This window comes from Triturus cristatus, chromosome 1_2 (genome assembly GCF_964204655.1).
Source record: "Triturus cristatus chromosome 1_2, aTriCri1.1, whole genome shotgun sequence".
NCBI lineage: Eukaryota > Metazoa > Chordata > Amphibia > Caudata > Salamandridae > Triturus > Triturus cristatus.
In genome coordinates this window covers 345,484,881-345,497,865 of record NC_140580.1, presented here as the reverse complement: position 1 = coordinate 345,497,865, position 12,985 = coordinate 345,484,881, and positions in this window count along the sequence as shown.

The following is a 12,985-nucleotide window of genomic DNA, read 5'->3' as shown; positions in this document are numbered from 1 at the left end:
AGAATAGGGACCCCAGAGACACAGCATATGACCCCAGAAATAGAGGACAGGGACGAGGGCACACGAACAACACCATCAACGACAGGCCAGGCAGACCGAACACCTTTGATCACCCCCGACAAAACCAGTGTCAGCAGTCCGACTACGAGAGCACCCAGGACTTCGCATAGGACCGCCAGGGACAAGGGAGGGATCCAGTCGAACTCCGTGTTGACCAGCAAGGTCCTTACGTCACCGCTAAGGTCTTGGGCACAAAATCTCCATTCCTGGTAGATACTGGGGCGACACGTAGTGCGTTATCTAAACGACTGATTCCTAGGGCACCCTTGTCTGGCTCACACGTAACCTCAATAGGCTTTGACGGAACGCCCTCCACTAACCCCTTATCAGCACCAATCTCCTTTGACTTAGAAGATAACACCACTGACACGACCTTTCTGCTCTCCTCCAACACCCCCGATGCTATTATGGGGCTCGATTTGCTAAAACATTTTCGAGCCACCATCAGATGCTCCCCAGACGGAGTTCGAGTCATCCTACACGATAACCCAGATCTGTCCAGACCCTGTCACACACGGCGTATGCTCTCTATAACCGATGCTGATACGTCCCTACTCGACACATTACCTTCACATCTATGGGCTAAAACCGACTCAGATGTAGGGCGCATGGTGATCGACCCGGTACACATAACCGTCCGACCGGATGCAGTGCTCCCAAAGCTTCCACAGTATCGGATATCACCCGAAGGCGAGAAGGCATTGGTGGAAATCATCGAGTCCCTGGTCGAGGCAGGAGTGGTAGAAGAAGTAGTCAGTAATGTTTGCAACAGCCCTATCCTACCCATTGTAAAGAAGCAAGGCGAGGGGGATGAGAAAGCCTACCGTTTCATTGTTGACTTGCGAGAGGTTAACAAAGTAGTCATACCCCAGTACCCCGTAGTCTCAGACATCACCACCATCCTCACCCTGATTCCATCCACTGCCACCATCTTTACTGTTATTGACCTCAAGAACGCATTCTTTTCCATCCCCATCCACCCAGACAGCCGCTACCTGTTCGGCTTCACTTTAAAAGCCCGTTCGTACAGATTCTGCAGGGCACCCCAAGGCTACACTGAGAGTCCCAGTATTTACAGCCAAGCCCTCAAAAGGCAACTGGATGCAGTCCAACTACCCGATGGAGTGGTGTTGATACAGTACGTCGATGACATTCTTCTGGCGGCCGACACCACTCCTCTTGCTGTCACAGCCACCATTCACCTCCTCCGCTTCCTTGCGGAGAACGGTCACAAGGTCTCCAGAAAGAAATTGCAATTCTGCCAGCCCCAGGTAACGTATCTAGGCCACCTACTATCCAAAGACGGGAGGAAACTTACCCCTGACCGAATTCAAACCATCCTAGAAACCCCTGTTCCCAAAACTCAGAAGCAAGTACGATCCCTAGTGGGCCTCACCTCCTTTTGTCAACAGTGGTTGCCAAACTTCAGTCTTACCATAAAGCCTCTGCTTTCCCTGCTGGCTAAGGATGCCCCCTTCCCCCTCCCCTGGACACCTGAATGTCAATCCTCCTTCAAAGAATTACGAGACGCCCTCTGCTCGGCCCCAGTCCTAGGAACCCCAGACTACACTAAACCTTTCTCCCTCTACACCCACGAAAGGGAGGGATGTGCGTTGTCTGTCCTAACCCAGTCCATAGGCCCTAAGCAACGCCCTTGTGCCTACTTCTCTGCCACTCTCGACCCCGTAGCCAGAGCTTTGCCCGCCTGTCTTCGAGCAGTAGCCGCCGCTGCTGTCTCTATCCGACAAAGTGAGGGGATCGTGCTCTCGAACCCCCTCACGGTATTGGTACCCCATGCTGTTGACACCCTCCTGAACCAAACCAAGACTCAACACCTGACTAGCGCACGACTGACCGGTTATGAACTGACTCTGCTTGCACCCCACATCACATTGAAACGATGCACCACTCTGAATCCAGCTACACTACTGCCTCTCCCTGACGCTGACCCCAATGCATCCCCTATACATGATTGCGTGACCCTCACCGACGAACAAACCAAGAGTAGGGTTGACCTCCGGGATACTGCCTTCCCGGACCCTGACGGAGAACTGTGGGTGGATGGCTCATGCATCAAGCTCCCCGATGGCACCACCTCAGCTGCCTATGCAGTCACCACAGCCCGAACAGTTGTTGAGACAGCCCGCATCACACAGCGATCCGCACAGGCGGCGGAACTAATTGCTCTTACACGAGCTTGCATCCTGGCAGCAGGGACAACCGCAAACATTTACACAGACAGTCAGTACGCCTTCGGGGTAGTTCACCACTTTGGGCTCTTATGGAAAGAGAGGGGATTCTTGACTTCTCATGGCACACCCATCCTGCATGGAGATCTAGTCTCTGCCCTGACCGAAGCAGTCCTCCTCCCCACACGGTTAGCTGTGATCAAATGCCAGGCACACAAGAAGGTGACAGACCTTATAGGACAGGGAAATGCACTAGCTGACATTACTGCCCGGACCACAGCCGAGAATAGGTCCACGACCCGTATGTACGTGACCAGGTCACAAACTGAGAAATGGAAGGATGCTAGGGAAACAATTAGGGATATCCAACTAGCCAGCACACCACACGAGTTAACTGAATGGGCCCGGGTGGGATTGAAGGACGATGACGGTTGCTGGCGAACCAAAGACTTGAACAAATGGTTGTTACCAGATTCATACTTGATCCCCATGCTGACCATGGCTCACTCCCCCGCACACATAGGGTCTGCCCCCATGATCGAACTCATCTCTAAAGTCTGGCACAACGACAAAATACCAGACTCAGCCAAACGTCTAGTCCAACAATGCCTAGTATGCCTCCAACACAACCCTGGGAAAGGAACTGCTGTACCCCGGGGAGGGTTTGGGGTCCCCAATCACCCCTTTGAAGTCCTACAAATGGACTATGTCCAGCTAGAAAGGTGCCAAGGTTTGAAGTATGTACTCGTCATTGTGTGTGCCTTCAGCAAGTGGGTGGAAGCCTACCCAACCCATGACAACACCGCTATGACTACCGCAAAGGTACTACTGAAGGAATTCTTCCCCCGATACGGCCTTTGTCGAATTTTGTGGAGCGACAATGGCCCCCACTTCGTAGCCGAAGTTATCCAACTCATCTTAAAAGGGTTGGGTGTAAAACAGAAGTTCCATGCGGTTTTCCATCCCCAATCTGCAGGCCTGGTTGAACGACACAATGCCACATTGAAGCTTAAGATAGCAAAAATAGTCGCCACCACAGGGCTAAGATGGCCAGACGCTCTCCCACTAGCCTTGCTATCAATGTGTTCCACCCCCACCAAACACCACTTAACCCCCTACGAGGTCGTCTTCGGGCGGCCCATGAACCTTTGGACTGCACCAAAAACGACATCCATCCACGACGTCCCGGACGTCCTCATGTCTGATTATCTGTACAATCTAACTAAAACGTTGTCTATCATCCATCAGCAGGTGCTGCACGCCATTCCCGATGTTTCCAGGGGCCCCGGGCACGACATCCAACCAGGTGACTTCGTCTTAGTGCGTAACTTCCAGCGCACCAAGAGTCTGGAGCCCCGGTGGACGGGCCCCCTGCAAGTCCTGATCACCACCCGAACAGCTCTTCGAGTGGAGGGGAAACGCAATTGGCTGCATGCACACCACTGCAAGAAGGTATCACCGACCCTGACAACCACGGACAACGTCACCGCCCAAGAGGAACTCCTGAACAAAGACCGACCATCCCTGAGCCGCTGCCCGGATACAGAGACACTTGAATTGATTGAATATCCCGATCCCACTGTGCCATCCAAAGAAGGGTATAACTTGCGACGAAAGGAGAGAACTTCGGCTAAGCAGACCACAGGCTAAGTGGAAATCTCAGAGCGGTAGCCTAGTCACTTCAAAGGCCACCAGGAGAGAAACTAAGCAAAGTCTGTGGTTCTGCCCGCTACTGAGTCTCTCGAAGGTGATGGAAGCGCCCGACATGAAGGTGATGGAAGCAACCGGACGTCCGAAGATCCCCTACAAAAACCCAAAGACTGACCGAATGCACAGCTTTAAGACTATAACACTTTTTATTACCCTTCTCTTTTGCCTTCTCCTCATGGTCACCTTCTGGATCATGGAGGAGAACACACCCGCTCATAAGACATTGCTGACCACCGTTCAACCTACCACCACGAAGGAGCACCATCTGATCTCACTTTCACCCCAACTCCGAGAAAGGCGTAAGGAGTTCTGGAATAACTCTTTTGTGCAGTTGCTCCACCAACACAATCTTGCCACCAACGCCACTAACTGCTGGATCTGTGGATTGCTACCGCATGCCACTGGGCACTCAATCCCTTTCATCCCTTCACCTTTTTCTGTCCATGGTTCCTGCCTCGCCTGGCTGATCCTTCTGCAGGAGAGCTACAAGGACAATGCCACTTCCGGCAGAACCATGTCACACTTCTACCATGGGTTCTGGATGAACAAAACTGGTAGAACTTCCGCCCTCTTCTGCCCTCTGAGATCGAACACTTCCTTTCACATGGACATCCCTGCCAAAGAACGAGTTGAAATGCAAGTGTTCAACAATCCAGCCAGACCCACCTTCTCTTACCTCCGAAAACGGACGGCCGCCACCCTAACAGTGGCCCTGTCCGTCATCAACATCACTGGATCTGTATGCCTCGAAGGCCTGGGGGCACAGCTGGTGGGCCACAGCTCCTGCCTCATCACCCGAACATTGGATTCAGTTGACCCACCCTCCTTTGTTGCCTCCCCGAATATGTACTTCGTCTGTGGTACTAAGGCCTACACCTGGCTCCCGAGAGGTTGGGGAGGCACTTGCTACATCGCCTTTGTCCTTCCTCCGACGTATGTGGCCCCAGCAAACCATCACCGACAGAAACGGGCCAAAGACATTGTGCAGGCCGACTCCACCGGAGCACAGTTCATGGACGCAGTCAAAGGCCTTGTTCCACTCTGGGGCCCAATGGCAAACAGCCGTGCCATCCGCCACCTGACCCAGGCAGTCGAAACGGCAATGAACATTACGGCTGGCGCCCTCGCCAACAACACCGCCGAGCTCCAGGCCGTCCGCTTAGTGGCCCTTCAGAACCGCCTCGTTCTAGATGTGGTTCTGGCTGATCGCGGAGGAGCATGCCGCATCATTGGATCCAGCTGTTGTGCCTACGTACCAGACAACTCACCCTCAGTCTACAAAGCAATTGAACACCTCCACAGACTGTCCACAGAGGTCCATCAAGAGCAAGAAGAATGGTCGCTGGGGAGTTGGTTTTGGGATGCTATTAAAAGTTGGGGATGGAGGCTGTTTTCATTTATCCTAATACCGATTGTGATACTATGTGGATGTTGCTTGGGGATTCAGTGTCTGCCACCTTTATGTTCGCTTTTTATGAACTACATCTGCCCTAAGACTTTGAACTTTGAAACAGAGCGGATGAAAGCCCTTTATGAGGTGGAGGTCCGTAGTATTATGGGGATAAATCCGAACTAGACAAGCTGGCGAGATATGTTAAAAGGGAGGACTGTGGAAATTTAGCTTACAAACTGAACATTATCTGCGCCATCTTGCCTCTCCTCAGCGCCACGCACAGCGAATGCACGGCCGCCATTTTAGGCACCCCACTCTCTCCCTACTCATTGTCAATCGCCAGCGCGGTCCCCTTGGCGCTGCGAGCATCCCCCGCGCGCTGGCCACCCCCACTCTCTCATACAGGCCATAAACCCTCTCTTTCTGCGCGACCCTGCTACGGAACCACTTCCGACCGACAACCCATACATGGTCATGCCTCTCCTTTGATAACCCCCTTCCTCTGCGCCCCATTGTCTGAACTGGTCCCAGGCCATCACCTAGCCCTGCGGATGCAGTTTATTGCCCCTACTGTAAGGGAAACACCCCACATCAAAGGGATTACAGTAGATCAAAGCCCCTACTCCCTGAGACCCGACCGGTCACACACCCCCCAGGAATTGGCGGAATACCCTGCTGCGCAATAGCCATCTCCTACTGTGGGTGGGGTGGGAACTTCTACTGTATCTATGTGTGGGATCGGATCTGAACCGGGGCTTCAGGGGATATTCCCCCCGTACATCAAGAGAATCTCAAGAATGTACTATGTGTAATAAAGCAATAAACCAGTGTATAAGAGACCAGGTCTCAGAGATGCAGTTAGAGCACCTCGTGACGATACCTTGCTGTCTGATCTGATGTGTTCTGCTCCGACGGAATAAAACTTTGTTTCCTGCCTTCCAGTCTCCGGCGCCTGCCTCTTTTATTGGTAAATTATCGAGTGGTATGAGAGGCGATTACCGCCGGGCAAATACTTGAAGGGTTATCGACTGAAACTGCCGCTACCATTTAACACCTGTGCAGCTTTACTTGCGAGCCTTGCTGCCCTTGAACAGAGAGAAAGCCTCCACCAGTGCATGGAGTCTTGCACTGCACCAGGAAGCTGAACGCCATTGTGACCTTCACTATGAGGTGGGGGAGAATTTTACAAAGAAATGGCACACGCAATTTAGCTGCGCTGAGCTTCGTCATTCAAAACAATGCAGAGATGCATGGTATTAACAAAAATACGGCACTTCCCTGTGCTCTCCTCAGCACCAAAAAAGCTGCCTAGCACCAGGGCAGGCACCCATGCACCATGGTGCAAGGGTGCCTACATTGCAGGAGGATTGTGTTTGTGCAGGAAGGGGCTCTTTCCTGCACAAAAACAATCATTAATGGTGTTTTGCTCCTTCTATGTGTGCTGCACAATGCAGCACATATAGAAAGAGCAAAAAACAAGGACAAAAAAAGTATTTCTCCTCGTTGTGCCACAATAACTCCTCCTTTTTTAGGTCGAGGGACCATCCGGTCTGCCAAAGGCAGAACCGGAAGTCCGGAGATTTAATGTTTCTTAGAGTGGCTATTTAGCCCGCCTCTCTTTTTGGCTCTCCTCCATTGGCTGGCTTCCTAAACGGAGGCCAGCCATTGGAGGAGAGAGCCGTCCCTCCAAATAGGCTCCGTCTTTTTCAGATTCGGGGGCGTGTTCCGTGCTGTTCTTTCCACTTTTTAGCCACGCCCTTTCTCGAACAGCAGGAACACGCCCTCGAATCCGAAAAAGTTTGGAAGCTTCCATCCGCCATTTTTTAGCAATCACGCGAAGCTCCGAGGGCGTTGCGGGCGGCGCCGGGCTCGGGAATCCTGTGCACAGCTCCCAGGTGCAGCCTGTTCAATGCCCGGCTGCCCTGTGCGCATCACAGACCGACAGCCTCCTCCCGAGGATCCCGGTGGCTGCGCTCCACCCTCAGCCCGGCCGCTATCTTCCAGTGCCGTCCGCGCCGCGGCACCAGCAGCAAACAGCTCTGGGATCGTGCACAGCCGGGAGCCCCGTGTGCTCCCCCAGAGAAACTATGACTGTGGGAGACAGCCGAAAGAGCACGGAAGAGCTGAAGATCTGGGCCACGGAAACACCCGAAGCTCTTCGGCTAACCTCGGAATGGAGGGAGAGGCGCAAGTACGATGCAAGAGGGGCTCTGGAGGATGACATAAAAGCTACTACTTATCACTCACCCAAGGCATCTGCGAACTGAGATTTTCACAAATCCCTGTCACATACAGTTTGCGGCTGTAACTGTTTCTGAGCAAGTCTAGTGGGTTTTGTTTAAATATTACTTAATGTTTCTTCTTTCGCTCTGTGTATCAAATATGAAGGAAAAAAAAATCGATAAGACTTCTTGACGTGCCTTTCCAACTCATACATTTATGTTTTTAAGAAACTAGTGTCACACGCTGTGCAGTGCGGTACAGAAACGTATTCGGGCACGCAGTTGCCTTCTGGCATATCTTTAGCCTTTAGAGTACAAGGAAAATCCTGTGTTGAGAGACGAGAGTTGGAATAGTAATGGATAAAGCAGGACGCAGGAATGCAAATGCTGTGATGATAAATTACTCAAGTGAATGCAGGCTCGTGCATTTGATTATCCCTGCCTTTCAGTAAAATGGCGCTCGTTGCATGTGTATACTAGGTAGGGATGACTCAACAGATAGAATCTCTCCTTAAAGACGCCGACTGAACCAGTTAGCTTGGTTTGCCTTGCTTTAACTAAATAAAAGATACCGACAAGACATACACACGTGATACCCAAGCATGGTGTAAGGAGGAAGGGCTACAGACTTCTGCATTTACATAATTTTCTATTAAACTTCTACCTAAAGTAAGAAGCACCACAGAATTCTCAACAATTCTTTGCATAGGGATTTAGTGAGTAATATTTTACATATCCTATTTATCCTCGAAGCCGGAAGTTTCTAACAGAATGAAAGCATTTCAATGCACAACTCGTAAACACGGGCAATGGTAATGTTATTTAGACTGAAATGAGGCATCACAAACGTAAATTCATACAGATTTTGATGCAACAGCACATGCCATGCAACGAGTAACCATTGCAACGTGCTATTCAGCTCAAAAACGAAGGGTCCCATTTATCCACTGCACTTTATTCGTGGTAAGCACAAAGTGTTATATTAATAGTTGGCATCTAAAAGTCATATCTTTTCCAAATGATGACAGGCACCTCTGCGATTGGCTACATTATACTTATATGGAACATCTGTTGAGAGACTGAAAGATACTTGTTTAGTCTTACACACAAGACATCCATATTTCTGCTAAAGGTCAGCAGACTAGTTTATCTGCCTCTCACAAACGATTCTTCAGTACAAATATAATGAAGTCCATGTTCTCCACTTTAGAACACAATTAAAAAGTAAATGTAAGTACTGTAACACTTATTTGTATTCGTGAATGAGCTCAGAACAAATGCACTTCCAACTACTTCTCTCTCTAAAAAGATCACTACCTCACTCTCTCACTACCTCACTCTCTATATCACAACTTCACTCTCTCTCTAACTCACTACATCACTCACTCTCTATCTCTCTACCTCACTCTTTCTATCTCACTAACTCACTTTCACTGTCTCTTTCACTACCTCTCTCTATCTCACTACATCACAACACCACTCTGCTTACATCTCACTACCTCACAACATCCCTCTCCCTCACTACATCACTATTTCACTACCTCACTCTCTCTCACTACATAACTCTCTCTACCTCACTACTCCACTCTATCTCACTACCTCACTATCTCACAACTTCTCTCTCTCAAAACATCACTACCTCACTCTCTAGCTCACAACCTCACAACTTCACTCTCTCACTCACTACCTCAAGCACTCTCTATCTCACTACCTCACTCTTTCTATCTCACTAACTCACTTTCACTCTCTCTTTCACTACCTCTCTCTCTATCTCACTACATCACAACATCACTCTATGCTTATATATCACTACCTCACAACATCCCTCTCCCTCACTACCTCACTCTCTATCTCACTACCTCACTCTCTATCTACCTCACTCCCTCTCACTACCTCACTCTCTATTTCAATACCTCACTCTCTCTCTCTATCTCACTACCTCACTCTCTCTCTGCTAATTCAATAGGTATCACATATGAAAAAAAAAAAGCTAATGCCAATAGAAATGACAATGCCATTTATTTAGGGATACAAAAATGATAACAAAAATAATGAGCAATAGCTCTACCTATAATATTGCCGAGACCTTTGCATTGTAAATGCTTGTTAAAGTTGTAGACGCTGACTCAAATTTACAGATCCTGGTAAATCAGGGGCAGTGTCAAAAAGCAATCGGTGTTGTGTGGGAACTCCCTCCGCAACACCCACTGCACGCCCCATTGATGCAGAAATCTGCATCAAGGATGTCCATATTTACAAGGCAGCGCAAAGTGGGTTAGTGCCATCTTGTAAATATGGAGCAAGGCACAGCGTCATCAGAGCGTTGGTGGCTCTTTGCCCTTGTAAATATACCTCACAGTTTGGACGCTGAAGATATGACCTCATTGTACAACGAAGACCATGAACATCTGCTGATGCTCTCTTGCCATGCACCATCAATGGAGACCAGCTTCTGAAAGACCAATCCCTGCACGTGGAGTTGAGACACTGGTGACTGAGCCTGGCGAACACATCCCCTGTGATCTTTTCTAAGTTTATTAGTTCCATTGCATTCCCTTAGACCTGATGTAAACAGTAGCACATCACCCTGTTGATTAGCCAGCCTGCTAGAACCATGAATATTTGTGGTCCACTATAAACCAAGTCCTCCTCTGGGGCATTGTCCGTGCTTCCTTGTGGCACTCCTGGGGTCGCCCATCACTACCATGCCTGTGGGTACAAACTCTGAGATACTGTACCCTTTCCTTGTGGGTATAATTGGCAGTGTTGCTATTTTGTTTCATTCTGCTAGACTATTTAATAGACTTCGAACAACTAGGTTTGACAACAAAGTTTAATACAGTCAAAGACATAACAAGTTTCCCATTTTGTTCGGAAAAGTAACAGTTGTCCATTTTGAGTAATATTAAATAATTTGTAAAACAATGTGCTCATTAGCTGTTTGTGGACCTTCTAATACAATATACATACCATTTCCATTGATGTTATGCCTTTCCTGTTCTAACTACATCACAGCTTCATGAGCAGTCGAGCTTTGTGATCATTGGAACTGTTTACAAATGTTAAGTGTTTAGCTGGTGTCCTGGTTTCAGCACTGTACTGTGTTAAACATCTGTTCTGATTATGTCATTTTACCACATTGTGTTGCATTCTGTATTGTGTTTGAGATTGTGTAGTATTGGGCTTTGGTACCATCCATTTGATTTAATCCTATTTAGAGTATGTGCTTGCTGGGCAGATTCACATTTACTTAAACTTTATATTTGACTGACTTGTGCATTTTAATTGCTGTGGATTGGAAATATGAAAACATAGTGTTTGTCGCATTACATGGCATGCTTTTAATACATCAACCTATGAAGACAGTCAGTTCTGCTTCCAACACAGGTTATGTTGGCTTTCCTTACTCTTTTTGTGCCTGTCCCTCCCCTGAAGCATGGCCTCATTTTTTGTGTGATTCCGTTGCTTACATTTTTAGGCACTTCTTGCTTCAGCACCTCATGACAGTGCATATATTTTCCAACGGACTCAATCATGTACTTCTTTTCGACCCTCCACTGTGCACCACGTTGATCTTACCTGTGTGCTGTTGTGCTTCTTGTGTGCGTCTCCCCTTCATTGATTTTTTGCCAATATGCTTCTCCCCAGTCCACACGGTGCTCTTTCTCACCTGTGTGCTTCTGTTCCCCCGCATCCACGTGCGCTCTCTAGCTCATGCTGTGTACTTCTCCCACCACCCCCATGTTGTGTCAGACCCCGTCCTTCATGATGTTTCCCTCCTCTCACACCCGCTGTGCTGCTCTCATTCCTGCTCTAGTTGTTGCCACCACAGCCCACTTTTTGAAAGATAACTTTTTTGCACTACATTTTTTAAAGTTGCCAATCCAACACGGATCAGTAAATAAAACGGAATCAAAGGACCATTTTGTAGGCATGTGTATACAAGGTGCATGTGCCTACAAAATGACACGGCCTCAGTGACTGTGTCTAGCGCCATTTTTTGTTTTCTTTTTTCTTTAGCCACCCTGCACAGCATCACTATAATGATTGGCAAAGCCAATAGTTCCCTAATGCAAGACAGATTGGTTTTGCCAGTGCTTGTTCCTATTTGCGACAGTCGTGCTTTTCATGGCAGTCCCAAACAAGACAAGCCGGACATAAAACACGTGTCCTGCCGCCCTAAATAGGGCAGGCATTGCGGCGCTGTGCAGGCAGTGTTTTTTTCCACAATTGAGCCATTTGAAACTCTGGAATTGGAAACCATATGGTTCCCAAAGGCAGAGCAGGGAAGGCAGGAGGTGCCGGAGACAGGGCATCCAGCGAATTGCCAGAGGCCATTCTTCAGCCACTCTAGGAATCAGTCCTTAAGAATGTATCACCGGCAGCAGTGAGTGAGCATAGTGAGTGTACTTGACAAGCCTGTGTAAAACCTGTATACATCATCATTTCTGTTTAAGGTTGAAGGTGTGTTTTCTTGCTGTGATTTTTTAAAATCTTTGTATTTATGCTGTTTTTGCGCTGCTGTTACAGTTGCTGCTTTTTCATAGGTGATTATATACTGTGCTGTTTATAAATGCTTTCTTTGGGTGCTAAATTTACGTACATGTATTTACATATCTATGGTGTGTTTTGTGCCACCACCTAGACTAGTTTCGGATCATTGTTTGAGTTGTGTTTATCTTCAGCGTTTACACTATTTTCCTGCATGCTGTGTTGTCAAGCAGCTCTTGTGGAATACTTACATGCAACACATATGCATGCATTTTTTATTTATTCCTCGCGATGCTTTAATAACACAGATTACCAACATGTTAACGCGCTTTATAGTATAGGCAACAGAGTTATAAGAAATTAAATTAGATTAAATTAAATAAAAAGTAAAACTATACAATAACTTTGATTAGCCCCCTCCCCCCGAACACGTGTATCCTCTTATGGTCGCGTGCAAGTGTTTTGCCCCAATACTGAATGTGTATACTTGAATGTAGACGTGACACTTCTCTTCATATGCAGACAATTGCCGTATAGTATTTGCAACCACGTTTTTGGATGTCATGCACCGCCCCAAACAGTCTATTTATTGAACCAGCAGCGCGAGCGTCTGCCAATCTGGAATCCTGGTTAGAAAGACGGAAATAACCTCGCTGAAAAGCACAGTGCCCTTTCAAAAGGTAGCTGTCAAAGGTCCTGAAAAGCTCCTAACACGAAATGTCAAAATGCGCCATCACTTGCCCCGTGCTGCCGAGAAGGCTGCGAGGAGAGGCTCACTTTGGCAGCTCCTGTCAAGGACAGCATCAAGTGTCTGCATGAGAAATGGAGCCAGTCAGATCATGAGAGGGAGAGACAAACGAAGCCTGCGCCAGGCACACGGCGCGAGGGGGAGGGCGGGCTGGAATTTAGACAAGTTATTA